Genomic DNA, 14002 nt, shown 5'->3' on the forward strand with positions numbered 1-14002 from the left:
CTCCAAGTTCCCACCTTGCTCCTACCCTAGATTCCTTTGGAGTGCTACCTGTAAGTCATATGAACTCTCCCTTACATGATTGCATTTGGTCATGTTGTTGTCAGAGCAATAGAAAGCAAGTTAGCGCATTGGTCCTAACTCTTTATGTCAGTCTATTTGCTGTGACTTTTAGCAAGTGCACGGGCTTTAGTTGTTGCTGTGTGAGCAAATGGATGGCACATGTATGTCTATGTCACAGGAGTGGCCTCTACCTACAGTTAACCTAAACAAGGAAAGTTTATCTGGAGTTTTGTTTTGTTCTGTTTGTTTTTGTTTTTGACAAACTTCTTTAAAAAAAAAATCCAAATAAGGATCTTGTCTTTCACATTCTCAGAGAGAAATTGTGTGACAATAAGCAGAAGAAACAGTGCTCTCACCCCTCTATCATTTCACACTTTGGAGAAGCACGCCTATCTTACTCCTCTGCCTTTTGCATGGAAGGTAGCTGGTATTCCTTTCTTCTAGGATAAAGATTTGGCATCTTGCTGTGTCATTGCACCTGAAAATAATACATTTTCCTTTAATGAGGGGCAACTGAGGAAGAAGGCAGATTGATTGTTCTTAATCACCTCAAGTTGGATGCCTATGTGAATTTGCACTCAGTGTCCTGACTCTTAGGTCAGTACTCTGTATAATCACTTTTTTTCCTTCTGACTTTGTTTATTCAAATATTTATTGGAGTTTGTGTAAGGAGGTATACAAATGAGGAATAAACATCCAGCTTCTAAGTAATCTTGCCTTATATGTTTAGAAGATAGATTGGACCACAGATGGACAGATAACTACTTCATTAAAGTAAATGGTGACAAGGAGTGTGCTAGTTAGTTTGTATACAGTGATGCAAACTGGAGTCATCTGGGAAGAGGAAACCTCAGCTGGGAAAATGCTGCCATCAGATTGGCCTGTGGGCAAGTCTTTGGGGTGGGGCTTTTTTTTTTGATTGATAATTGATATAGGAGGGCGGAGTCCAATGTGGATAGTGCCCCCTCTGGGTTGGAGATCCTGGGTTGTATGAAACGAAACAAGTTAATGTAGCCATTAGGAGCAAGCAAATGAGCAGTTTCCCTCTGGGGTCTCTGCTTCAGTTCCTACTTCCACGTTCCTGCCTTGGCTCCCCTCGATGGACTATAACTAAGCCAAGTAAAGCCTTTCCTTCTGAAGTCGATTTTGCTTAGAACTATATCACAGTAACACAGATACAAACTAGTACAAAGGTTACCTGGGAAAGAATAAGGCTGACAATCACAACTAGATAGGAAGGCTTCTTCAATAAGATGGTACAACCTGTGTCAAAGGAATGTAGGTTTGAAATAACCTGTCATTTGGAGGAATATAAATGGTGTATTAAAGCCAGGATATAGTATTTCTGGGGGACAAATGCTGACAAAGAAAAGGCTCAGAAAATTATGCTTCATTCATTAAAGGGGTTGTAAACACAGGAAGGACAGTCATCTGATTTTCATTTCCCATATATCGTTATAGACTTTGTATATATTAATGAGCATATAGAGTAGAATTATTACTGAAACCAGGATGAGTAATGAGCAGGTTGTAGTACTGGCAAGAATCACGAGGTCTGGGTTGAGCAGAGAGTGACAGATTTGGGAGATAGAATTAGTAAGAATGAGGACTTCTATGAAGGGAATGGAGTAAGTAGTAGTAGGGTTGTTATGACCTAGAGCATTATATGGGTTGCTGAGGTGGCAATGCAATCACAAAGAAAGGGACTACAGGATTGAATAGGCTTAGAATGTTTAATACTTTAGACATACTGTGCCTGGGCTGTTGAACAGAAAGATACTGATAGTTGTAAATGGCACCATAGAGCTACAGGTTTGAAACTCATCAGTATGTAGGAGGCAGGTTCTGTGCAACTGAAAATGCATGACTATTGATTTTAATAATCAAGGGATTTACTGTTAAAGGAAATCCAAACAAAAGAATCAGCAGCCCTGTTTATTGATCATGGAGCAAAAGGCGCATTTTGTATAGAAATGATGAAATAGATAAAATAATTTCCTCATCATGCTCTTAAATTCACCTGGCTCATTTGCTTTATTGCATGTGAGTACCCAGCAGTAACACTCACACATGTAGTATTCTAAACCAGTGCTTAATGAAACCAAGCCACTGGATCCAGTCTCCTCTTCAAAAAATTAGGAGGGTAGTGGAAAGGCAACCTTAAATGCACTTCCTCTATAATGAGACTGATGGCTACCTTATATGCCATCCTAGAGCCTTCATCCAGTAGCTGATGGAAGCAGAAGCAGAGATTCACAGCTAAGCACTGAGCCAAACTTCTGGAATCCAATTGCAGAGAGGGAGGAGTGATGAGCAAAGGGGTCAAGACCATGCTGGGGAAACCCACAGAGACAGCTGACCTGAACAAGGGGGAGCTCATGGACTCCAGACTGATAGCTGGGAAACCAGCATAGGACTGAACCAGGCTCTCTGAACGTGGTGTCAATTAGGAGGCTTGGGCAGTCAATAGGGCCTCTGGTAGTGGATCCATATTTATCCCTAGTGTAAGATTGGACTTTGGGAACCCATTCCACATAGAGGGATACTCTCTCAGCCTAGACAGATAGGGGAGGTCCTACGCTTTGCTCCAAATGATATGACAGACTTTGAAGATCCCCATGGAAGGCCTCACCCTCCCTTGGGAGCAGAAAGGGGATAGGAGAGGAGTTGGTGGGGAACAGGAGAGGAGGGGAGGGAGAGGGAACTGGGATTGGCATGTAAAACAATCTTGTTTCTAATTTAAATAAAAAGAGGAAAAAAATCTAAAAAGGGAAAATTAAAAAGAAATTAGGAAGGATCAGTGTTCTTTTTATTATCACAAATTGTCAAAAGTAGTCCAACAGTTACTTTACTAACCTGAAGAAAATAGGGCAGTGGGTAAAAAAAAAAAAATTACGTGTACAACCAAATTATTGTTTGTATAACATCTCAATGGAATGATACATTTACATTTTCAAGGATTAGAGAGACATGTTGCACAGGAGATTTTAGAAATTACTTGGAAGGACTGGTACTATTACAGGATTAAAATTTCCCAGAGGTGATAGGGAACTGGGGATCTTTGAACAGAAGGTCCGGAGGTGAGCGTGGGAATAAGTGTAAATGCCTAAGATTAAACTGGTGTTCTGCAGGACTGGGAATGCTGCACGATGCCAAAAGCTGTGGTTCGAAAGACCTTAGTCTGACAACTAAGAATTGGGTATGAAGGGGCAGGAAGGAGTCTTCAGGATTAGTTCCTTAGCCAGTGTGGGGCTGTAATCCACAACTCTCAAATGAACAGAAGTCTTGATGGAGGGCTTTGAACAACTTGGCATCAGCATTAGTGGAATATCAAATAAGGGAGGTAGGGCTCTATGCTTGGTTTTTAAAGCTTGATAAGATCAAAGCAAGAAAACGTGGTCCCCATGTCAGGAGGTTAAAAATAGTGTATGTAGGGGGTGATGCCCAAGACACAGTGTAAATAAAACATTTATTGCAGCGTAGTAATGGATTTGTTAAAGATTTAGATTAACAGTTTTCAACTGTGTGCCCTTAGAAGATACCATCTAAGAACCAATCAAGCAAAGGGGTTCAAAATAAGAAATAAGCTAAGACCTGTAAGGAACAGACGACAGAAAAGACAGAGGTGCAGCAGTGTGAATTCTAGAGTAGAATTAATGAGGGGTATCATTAGGCAAGGCTTGAAGAATTGCCTTGTGCCCTGAGAAGGAGTTCTCTAATAGCTGGAATAACTAAAGCAATACTCTGATAATCAGCACAGCTGAAGGTATGTGAGTGGCCTGCACAATTAGACTTCTAAGCTTAGTTTTAAAATTTGTGCTTTAGATTTTTATATTAACTGAGTAGGGAGCTTCTAATCCATGCTATTGAATTGCTAATCAAAACCTGCCAGAATTAGGACTAAAATAAAACATTTTGATCATCTGTTCACCAAGCCATGTCCAATAGATTACCAGGATTTTCCAAGATTTAATAGAATTTTATAGCTAGAGAAGTTTGGAGAAAGCTCATGAGGGCCCTTTGGCCATAGCACAATGCACTTCAGAATATCAGGACCCCAGTAGCCCAGTGTCCTGTAGACACGTTTGACATGGGTGCTGCCCTTTTGTATTTTGGCCGTGAAATACCAGGTAACAAGTCATAGGAGACTCGTGTTTTTGTTTTTTTTGTTTTTTTTTCTTTTCTATTGCAAAAAAGAATATAAGTGTGTAAATATGTAGTAAAAGTAGAACAATAAAACATGCAGTTGGAGCCTCTGAGAAATGGCTCAGTGCTTTAAAGAACTTGGTGCCAAGGCTGAAGACCTTAGTTATCTTCAGGACCCACAGCCTCAGGAGTGGGAGAAGGGTTACCTGCAAGCTTTCCTCAGACCCCCATGCCCCTCGTGACATGCTGTCACCCTTCCAAGTAAAGCCATACAGGTAATAAAAGAATTTGGTGAAGATGTGGTTAGTGTAGCTATATCAGCATATTGCATAAAAACATATATGGCTAACATAAATTACCTGTGTAGTACTTTATGAGATAGTTTTTATAGACTTATGTTCATTTGTAGTAAAAACAAAATGAAATTATATCTTTAACAATAGTGATGACCAGGAGTTACCTGAGCATAAATAGAGATGACTTGCTAGAATATAATTGCATGGTTCATTGACTCCTTTGGCTCAGTAAGAGTCATTCGCTAAGCTTAGAGGAACAGGCAATATTTGCTGTCATCTGATGCTGGCCCCTCTTTAGTTAAGAAACAAAAAATCCTCTTTAAAAACAGGGATTATTGTTTGACCTGGGATGTGGTTGGTTTAATATTATAATTTCCTGTAAGTTTGCCTTTTCTGATTTCTTTTTTCTTTTTCATCTCCCCCTCCAACTGTGTAGCCCTAGCTAGCCTACATCTTTCTCTGTAGACCAGGCTGGCCTCAAACTCTGCCTACCTCTGCCTCCTGAGTGCTAGAATTAAGGGCCTGCACCACCTTGCCCATCAAGCCTGTGCTCTTAATTGTTGTAAAGTTCTTTGATAAATGAACTATGTAAACTTGATGATTTTTATTATTCATTCTAATAAAGAGCCTTCTTAGGGCTTCATTAGTCTACCTATTCAAGGGAAATGTTATTTGTGATGTAGCCTTGTATAATTTTAAGATTAAAATAGGCTTTAGAAAAAATTACTCTTTTTTTTTCATTTTCTTTCTTTCATTCTTTTCTTTTCTTTTCTTTTTTTCTTTTTTTAAATTGTGAGCCACCATGTAGTGCTGGTAATTGATCCCAGGACCTCAGGAAGAGCAACTGGTACTCTTAGTCACTGAGCCATCTCTCCAGCCTTTTAAAACAAAATATGGTTTTTCAGAATTGAAATAGATGGTCTTTAGGACAGGCTTTTATATTTGGTTAATTCAATCCATCTTGAATTCTTAAGATGAAGTTATTTATGGTCTAATCCTGAAGTTACTAGAAACTCAAAGAGATTCTTGAGCAGTGAAAAAGTGTGACTCTAGGCACGCAGGATGCTGAAGGCATCTTTATAGAGGAGAAGTGGTTGTACAGGAAAATGAAGGGATTTGGGGACCTGAAGCTGGGCTGGAACTTTCCAGGATGTGGTTGAGTTTTGAACTAAACACAAATTTTTGCGGTCTTGGCAATATCTATATAGTTCTTGAAACCCTAGCCTTGACCTGTGGCTTTTGAAGAGTTTGAGAAAATGTTCATATGCAGATTTCTGCACATGTTCCTGCTGGGAAGGAGGTTCCGGCACACCCAGGCAATTCCATGTGCTTGTCAATGAGCGCATGCGCATAGCACTCACGGCCATGGCTTCTCTCCTTAAGTTTCTTATCTGTAATCTGTAATCATTTCCTGTTCTGTGGTAATGTTTTCAGAAGCAGCCTGTAGAAAAGTTCTGCAGAGAATCAAACAGTGTGTGTAGTTTTTCTGGAAGAATGCATATCAACAGAATTTTTAAACTTTAAAAATCAAGGCTGAAGTGCAACTTGCTGATGTTTTTTGTCTCCCTTTTTATGTGGGTTTCCAGTTCAAAAATAAGCTTGCCTTAATATTTAAAAGCCTTTACATTGTAGAAAAAGTTCATCGGTAATGCAGTTGTCCATAATAATTTGTAATCGTGATGTTGACGTTGTTACTCTAACTTGTAAATGTACTTCTAAATGTACACTGAGACCTGTTTTAACTGTAGGTCGATAAAAACATGAGCACAGTTGGATGAACTTTCCTTTCTTCATGACGGTTTGCCCCAGGATTAGGCAGGCTTTCCCTCTCATGTTGATTGCACAGGAGGGATGGGAAAGACAAGAGATTGGCGTAAGGACTTCCTAAGTCTGCTCTGCTTAGGAATGATAGGGTCAAGGCCAAAGGTAATGATTTTTGTTGCTATCACTTAACACATTTCTCCCTTTTTGAATACATTTTCTTGCTGATAATTATGACTTTGTAACCTTTTTAAATTATTTTAATTATTACAATCTTATAGAGAGGTAGTCAGATGATAGTGTTGCTTTTGTTTATTAAGAATCACAATGAGAATACACATGGAGTATTCCCAAGAAGTTATTATTATTTTTTTAATTTAGAGGAAACAAATTCACAGCAGTAGTAGAGGAATTACCTTCGTATAACCATTTACTAAAAATTAAAGTGTGAACTAGTTAGTAGGCTGAGAGTTCAGACATTTTCAGTGTTGACTTACAAGAGGAAAATTGTCTGAGAATATCGTAAGAATCAATACTCCAAATATACATCCCTAGTGATTGACTTCATTTTAATGCAAGGAAAATATGAGGAAGTTTGTGCAAGGGGGACAAGTTATTGCACTGAGGCCCCCTGTCTTTATACTGTGCTCATTTACTTTAAATGTATGGTACTACTGATGTATGCTGAGCTAATTAATTATAGAGCTTTGTGTTATCTTTAAATAGCTTAGAAAAAATAGCAAATGGAATTAAAACTAAACATTAGCTTAGTTTTGTTTGTTTGTTTGTTTGTTTTTGGTGAGATCATCCATGTTTAATATGCCATTCTAAGCAAATAAACTTTATCCTTCATGACATCTTACCTTTCAAATTACTCAATAATTTTCTTTTTCTACAGAAAAATTTAACTGAGGGGTACCTTAGTCACACATCGCTTCCATGTTTGTGCTCTGGGTAGTAAATAATCCACAGCACCCCTAAGTCCCCGCCTGACTCAGAATGTCAGTAAATTCTGAATTTGTGGAATATGAGTTATTATTTACGAAGGAATTAGAATTGGGTGGACTTTAGAGCCCAGAAAAGACTGTAGGCCTCGTCATCCAGTAGCTTCTGTTGATACTGAGGTAACTAAGGTTCAGAGAGGATGGTCAGATGTCTCAGAGAAAGCCCTTAGTAGACTTGGTGGAGTCTGTGTCGAGTTCTGCCTTCTCCCGTGGCTGTTCCTTTGTGAGAGCATCTACGTAGCCGAGGAGCAGAAAAGCTGCAGATGTGAAGCCAGAAACTCCCAAGTTTGCAGGACTCCTACGTCTCGTCCACTACATTGCAAGAGAAACAATCACTTGATCATTTATTTTGTCCACGGATTAATCCATAACTTACATTTAAAAATGTAATTTACTAACATTTAAAAGTCAGCTTTTCTGACTCATATTCTTGCTGTCAGGCCTGGGGAATTTGCTTTTAGTGCACATTATAAATAATTAAGTCATGGTAAAGCATACACTTCTTAAAAAAAAAAAAAAACGACAAATTAGAGGGCAAGTGGTTAGAGTAGAAAACTCATTAATTAAACTTTGTCAATTTGTCAAATAATATTGTATTTTAGCATTATTTGGTTTCTCTTCTAACTTAAAAGTAACAAACATGCATTTAAAATGGCTTTGTATGTTTAATATGTTTAACAAATTGTAGGTGGGCCTTCTTCCCTCTTTTGGAAACAGACTGAAATAATCAAAAGACAAACAAATGGGAAAGGTCAATGAGTATCAGAACAACGAGCTTCTAGAAAAGTTCCGTTTAACAAACAGTTTTAACTGGAAGACTCTAAGTCCCAGAAGAATTAGAGATGCCTGTAATGAGAGCTCTCAGTCAGGAACTTACTAATTGTTGACACAGTAATCTCACTAATACATGCTTCACTAATATTTAGGGTTTTATCTTTTGTTTATCTTTTTATATTGAGTAACAAGTAGCCCTGTTTTAGCCTGTGCGTCTAGATAGAAAAAGCTGTTTTAATCTGGTGGGCTGTGAAATCATCAGACAGCATGGATGTGCCTGTATGGTCAAGGGAGAAAGGAGGAGAGACTGGTTATTTCATACATCTGCTTTCTCGACATGGACCATTTCCATGGATTACAAATCAAAATTTGAAACTGTTCTTCTGACTCATTCTTGCTGACAGGCCTGGGGCATTTGATTTCAGTACGTATTACCAATAATTAAGTAAACTGGAAGTAGGCATTGCAGGGATTGGAAGCTTATGTTTTGAACATTGCTTCTGTTTTCCAGATTCAGGAGTGGTTAACTGTGTGTTCTGTTTCATGCTGACTCTGTTTACAACATTCACAGACGAGTTGAATAAAACGGAACACAGTTGGTAACCCACAGTAGCTTATTGTGTTCCAGGAAGGCTAATCGTGGAAAAAGAGCTGTGCCAGGCATTGTGGGAGAGTCAGAGGACTCTACTGCAGACTTTGCTGGTAAGGCCTTCATAATCCCTCTTGGTAGTGCCATTAAGAGTAGGAAAAAGGCCTTAGTGTCTGTCTTGTTGTTAGCATCTGACTGGTTCACAGAGGGAACTGAGAACATTTCTCTTGCCTGAATAAGGGCCGGTGATGCGTGTCTTCTGACTATTACACTTGATATCCTTTTGAGTGATGCTAAAGTTAATGAAGTCCTATTCCTATGGTAGTCACTCTGAAGGTTTCATTCTGTGCTTTTCTTGTGTGAATGCAAGGCACCATTTACAGGTGATCTTTTCCAATACTTTTTTTACTACGCACCTATAGTGGTATCAGTGTTGGCACCACAGTGTCAGCATGACAAACTCCGTGTTTTCATGCTCTAATGTCATTCAGAACTCTAAAAGTGGTTCACAAATCACCAAAAAGAAGGGTTTTCTCCCTTTATTCCATTTTATCCTAAACAGTGTCACAAAGTAGACATCAGAATGTAGGGACCCACCTTGGACGTTTTGTACAGTGGAGGGACCTAGGCTGTTTAAAAGTTTTTGATGCTCACTTAACAATAGCTTTCTTTAAAATGATTTTATAATGACACATGTATGTATGTGAGAGTTTAGAGTTAAAAGTGTATTATTACTGCTGCTTAATAGTCATTAATTTCTGCCAATATTATAAGTAGCATGCACAGTTTTAGCATACGTGATTGAACCTAATGTGTCAGTGATTCAGGCATCAGAAATTATTCATAATAATTGGTTATGACTTTGGGCATCATTATCTTTTGAAATAAGATTATTCAGGTTTTTTTTCTCTTTTCAGTTAATTGGCTTGATTTATTTCATCAGTGTCTGTGAAGGAGAGACATATTTTGCCTGGGCATTCTTGGAAAATTTGGGATGTAGTTTCCATATAAAATAATTGTACTACTTCTATATATTCATTGACCTGACCTGTTTGCTGTTTTCCTAGATCTTCTAAAGATTCAGAAGACATGTAACTAATGGTTTACTTAAGACTTCTAAATAAAATTTGATTTGCATTTAAAGCCATTTTACCTACATTAAAATGTGCAGCACACAAAACCGCCCCACCATGGTGACAAGGGCAGCAGGTTATCCTTAATGAGGTTAACAGAAAACCCCTTTTCTTTCTGAGAGGTACTGGGAAGCTTTATAATGAAGTTGGTGCCTACACTGCTGTGTTTCCATAATCCGAACACACACACATTAAGCTAGAATCTTGGTGCATTATTATAGATCTTATGATTTCTGCACATCTGCTTGCTAGTTACTGCTCATATTCTGTTTTTTCCCCATTATTAGAGAAGCCTCACGCTTACTGATTCTGTATTTGATTCATTGTGTCATGATTGAGATTTGTGTTCTTCTGTCGTTGATAAGAGGCCCTATTCCCCTCCTCACCACCTAGGCATATATTTGTGCTCTTAGGAAACGCTGTAAGGCTTGGGAGATGGCTCCATTAGTAATGTGCTCGAGGACCATAATAAAAACTAGTCTTTTAACTGGGGAGGTGGAGGCAGGAAGATGAGTGCCAACTGACCACCCAGTTTAGCTGTATCACAGAGCTCCAGATTCAGTGAGCGGGTCTGTCTTTAAAAAGATGTGGTAAGTCCAGCAATTGACAGACACACCCAATATTGACCTCTGGTGACCACTCACAAGTATGTGCACAGGAGTAACTCCTGTCCCTGCCAAATAAAACAAAACAAATCAAAAAATGAAGAAGTTTTGTCAATGATTGCCTCCTTTGTACTTGCTCTAAATGTGTGAAAGTAAAAAGCATGTTTTTACTTTTAGCTTCTGTAGGAGGGCAGGGTGAGTGTGTTCTTCCAAGTTCAAAGTTTCAGTAGAATGTGTTTGGTAGACATATGGACTGTGTTTGGACTTGTAGAGTTAAGTATCCAGTTTCTTACAGAGGTCTAATATAAAAACATTAAGACTGCAAGAAACAGTTCTCTAGATGTTGCAGATTGCCAGTCATGAGCATCCGTAGTGATGTCCATAGAGTATCCATAGTGAATATCAGGAACAGACAGTGTCTCCTCGTAAGGGCAAGGTTGTCTGGCATAACTGCTCCATTCATTTCCTCTTCTCTTCCTCCCTTACTGTCCATGGTTACTGTTAATTACCCACTTTACAGAATCCAGAATCACTTGGGGTGGGGGGTGGGCCTTTAGGCTTGCCTGTGGGCGACTGTCCTGATTATTAACTGAGGCAGGAAGCCTCACCTACTGTGGCTGGTGCCACTTCTCCTGAGCTGAGTGAAAAGGAGAGAGCTGGGCAGGAGTCTTTCCTGCTCTCTGCTCCTTGACTAAAGATGGATGGGTCCAGCTGTCCCAGGCTCTTTACTGTGATGGATCATAAACTGGAACTCTGAGCCAAAAGAGACCCTTTCTCCATTGTGTTGCCTTTTGTCAGTATTTCATCACAGCAGTGGGGGGAAGAAAGGTGGACACCTGCCATTTGAACTTGTCCTTAACCATAAAGCATCAGGAAAAATCATTTTCTAATGGGAAGGATTCCTGGAAAATGTCCTCACAACTTGATTGCACACCCCTGTTGTACTTGTCATTTTTCACGAGTAAAGCTTACCACATTTGTTCTTAGCCATCCAGCTAATCTTTCTAGCTACATTTCAAATACCCTGAGGGCAAAGACCCTGCCAGTTTCATCCAGGCTCCCTGTGTCTAGTACTGTGTCTGGCCTACAATAAGTCCTTACTTAATAATGCTGGTATTGTAAGGTTATAACCACAAATAGTGAAGCCATCAATGCCAACGATAACAAGGAATCATAAACCACACTAAATTAATATGTATATGACACCTGAATTTAGTGAAGTTCCCATCATTGTAAAAGATATACAAATTAAAAGATTTGTTCAGTTATCATACTGTGGATTGCACATCTGAGCATAATATTTCCAGGGATTTCTTTAAAAGTAGTTGCAATTGTTTTAATTTGCTCACCACTGCATTAAGTATACTAAGGTGACAGCTAAGTTCTATCTGTCTGTCTATCTATCTGTATTTTATTTTACTGACTATAGATTTGTTATATATCTCTGATTATGGTTTTCTGTCCCTCTGCTCCTCAAAGTTCCTTCCCATCTCCTCCCCCCGCCATCCAGACAACAGCCCCTTTCTCTCTCTCTCTCATTAGAAAACAGACAGGCTTCTAAGGGAGAATAATAAAATACAATATAATAAGATAAAATAAGAAACCCGTGTCAGAATAGGACAAAACAAACAGAAGGAATACAGCCCAAGAAAGGTACAAGAAACAAACAGAGATGCAGAGACCCACTTGTTCCCACTCTCACGAATCCCATAAATACATAAAACTGAAGCCATACATAGAAATACGAAGGAAATGAAGGGAAAGATAAAACAGAAAAGAAAAAGCCTTGACGGGGTATTGTAAGATAAGGGACCTCCACAGATGCTGTTGAGTTGGCATTCTTTTGGCCATCTACTGCCGGGCTTGCAGCACACGCTTAAGAGTAGTTTGTTTCTCCAATGAGATTCCCTTGGAGCAAACTAAATTTTCATCTGCAAGTGGTTATCTGTTGGAGACTGCTTCTGGGTTAGGGATTGAGGCATGTGTCCACTTCTTTCAGCGCTTGGACCCCATCTGGTGCAGACCTGTGCAGGCCCTGTCTGTGCTCTTCCGCTTCTGTGAGTTCATATGTGTGTTGGTCCTGCTGTGTTTAGAAGTCTTCCATCCGGTTTGGCTCTTATGCTCTTTCTGCCTCTTCTTCCGCAGGGTTCTCTGAGCCCTAAGAGGAGGGGTTTGATGGAGATATCCCCTTTTGGGCTGAGTCTTCTGAGGTCTCTCGATCTCCACATATTATCTGTTCCCATCTGCTGCAGGGGGAAGCTTATCTGATTATGATTGAGCAAGGCACAGATTATAGCAGAATATCATTAGGAGTTATTTTACTGCCTTTCCCCCTACTCCCAGTAGTATTTGGTTTTACTCTAGGTTGCTGTCTATTTAGTATGGGGTTCTTGGTCACTAAAGCAGGGTCAGGAATAGGTTTCATCTCATGGAGTCAAGTCAGCTGTTGATTGGTTATTCCCATAAGCTTTGTGCTACCATTTTATTAGCATATCTTACAGGCAGGATACCATTGTAGACTGAAGGGTTTTTAGGACAGCTAAGTTTCCTTAACAACCATATATAGTTTAAAGTCTGGTTTTTCCATGCCTTTTGATCAGATTTCCAAGCGAACACCGTAGCTTTTTTTTTTTTTAAAAAAAAAAAAAACAAAAAAAACAAAAACCTCATGCTGCTGTGGATGGAAGCATCGTTGTTTGCTGCTTTTTGTAGTATCCACTATGATGCCTACTGAGCTTGCTGATGTACATAGCAAAGGAGCATAGCTCAAAGAGATTTCCCCTTTTGTTTTTCTCATTTGCTTTTTCTTAATTATGCCCAAACTGATGTGAACATTAAAAATAGTCTGAAAACTTTCTCATGCTAACGAAACTGCATCAAGGACAGACCATGCCTGTAAGCGCCACACTGTGAAGTATAAATGAATTCTTGTGCATGCTTTTCCTGTACTTTAGAAAACTGAGACCACACAGTTATGCTGTGATATGTCACCTAGAAAAAAACAGCCTTAGAAAGTGTAAATTGTTGAGCTTATGAGAAAGCAAACACTCCCCACCTAGTATGAATTACAGTATGTTTTTCTGCACATTGTGTGGTAGATGTTTAAGTATTAACTACAAGGTCTTGAAGGAATAATGTTGGAAAAAAGGGGACCAAGGAGAAAGGCAATCTTGTTACTAGTGTCACTAAACCTGCATAAACCAAAAATGAAACACAATATATATATATATATATATATATATATTATATATATATATATATGGAAAGGACTCATTGATTTTGATAGGTGATTGGCTGCTGATTGCCAGATTAGATGTCATTTTGATTTCCCAAAACTGTACTAGTGAGCACATAGTGAAATACTACAACTGAAAAGGGCAGTTGACCAATCACGCCATAGTTTGTGTAGAGAGGTTAGAGGTCACCTGTGGGAGTCAGTTCTTTCCTTCCACCACGTGCACAGCAGGGATCAGAGGTCAGACTAGTGTTGTCTGGCATGGCAGCAAGTACCTTCACTTGCTCAGCCATCTTTCTGACCATCCAGATCATTTTCTCTGTTAAGATGGAGAGACAGAATGGCTTTAGACAATGGCTTCTGCTGTGACACCTCACCCCACCCCAGGCCTGGATCACC

At 39.3% G+C, this 14002-nt stretch overlaps 1 protein-coding gene across 4 annotated transcripts in view; it reads left to right on the forward strand.

Moving 5' to 3' along the window:
- Nucleotides 1-14002, forward strand: part of Nek7 (NIMA related kinase 7) — a 136664-nt gene that overhangs the window by 13815 nt on the left and 108847 nt on the right. Inside the window, exon 1 of one of the 4 annotated variants that reach the window (XM_035445678.1) lies at nt 8720-8743. The exons of the other annotated variants lie outside the window; for them this stretch is intronic. The gene's annotated coding sequence lies outside the window, so the exon portion shown is untranslated. Of the gene's footprint in view, nt 1-8719; nt 8744-14002 lie in introns of those variants that run through there. 4 annotated transcript variants of the gene reach the window in all.

Source organism: Cricetulus griseus, chromosome 5, assembly GCF_003668045.3.
Source record: "Cricetulus griseus strain 17A/GY chromosome 5, alternate assembly CriGri-PICRH-1.0, whole genome shotgun sequence".
Taxonomy (NCBI): Eukaryota; Metazoa; Chordata; class Mammalia; order Rodentia; family Cricetidae; genus Cricetulus; species Cricetulus griseus.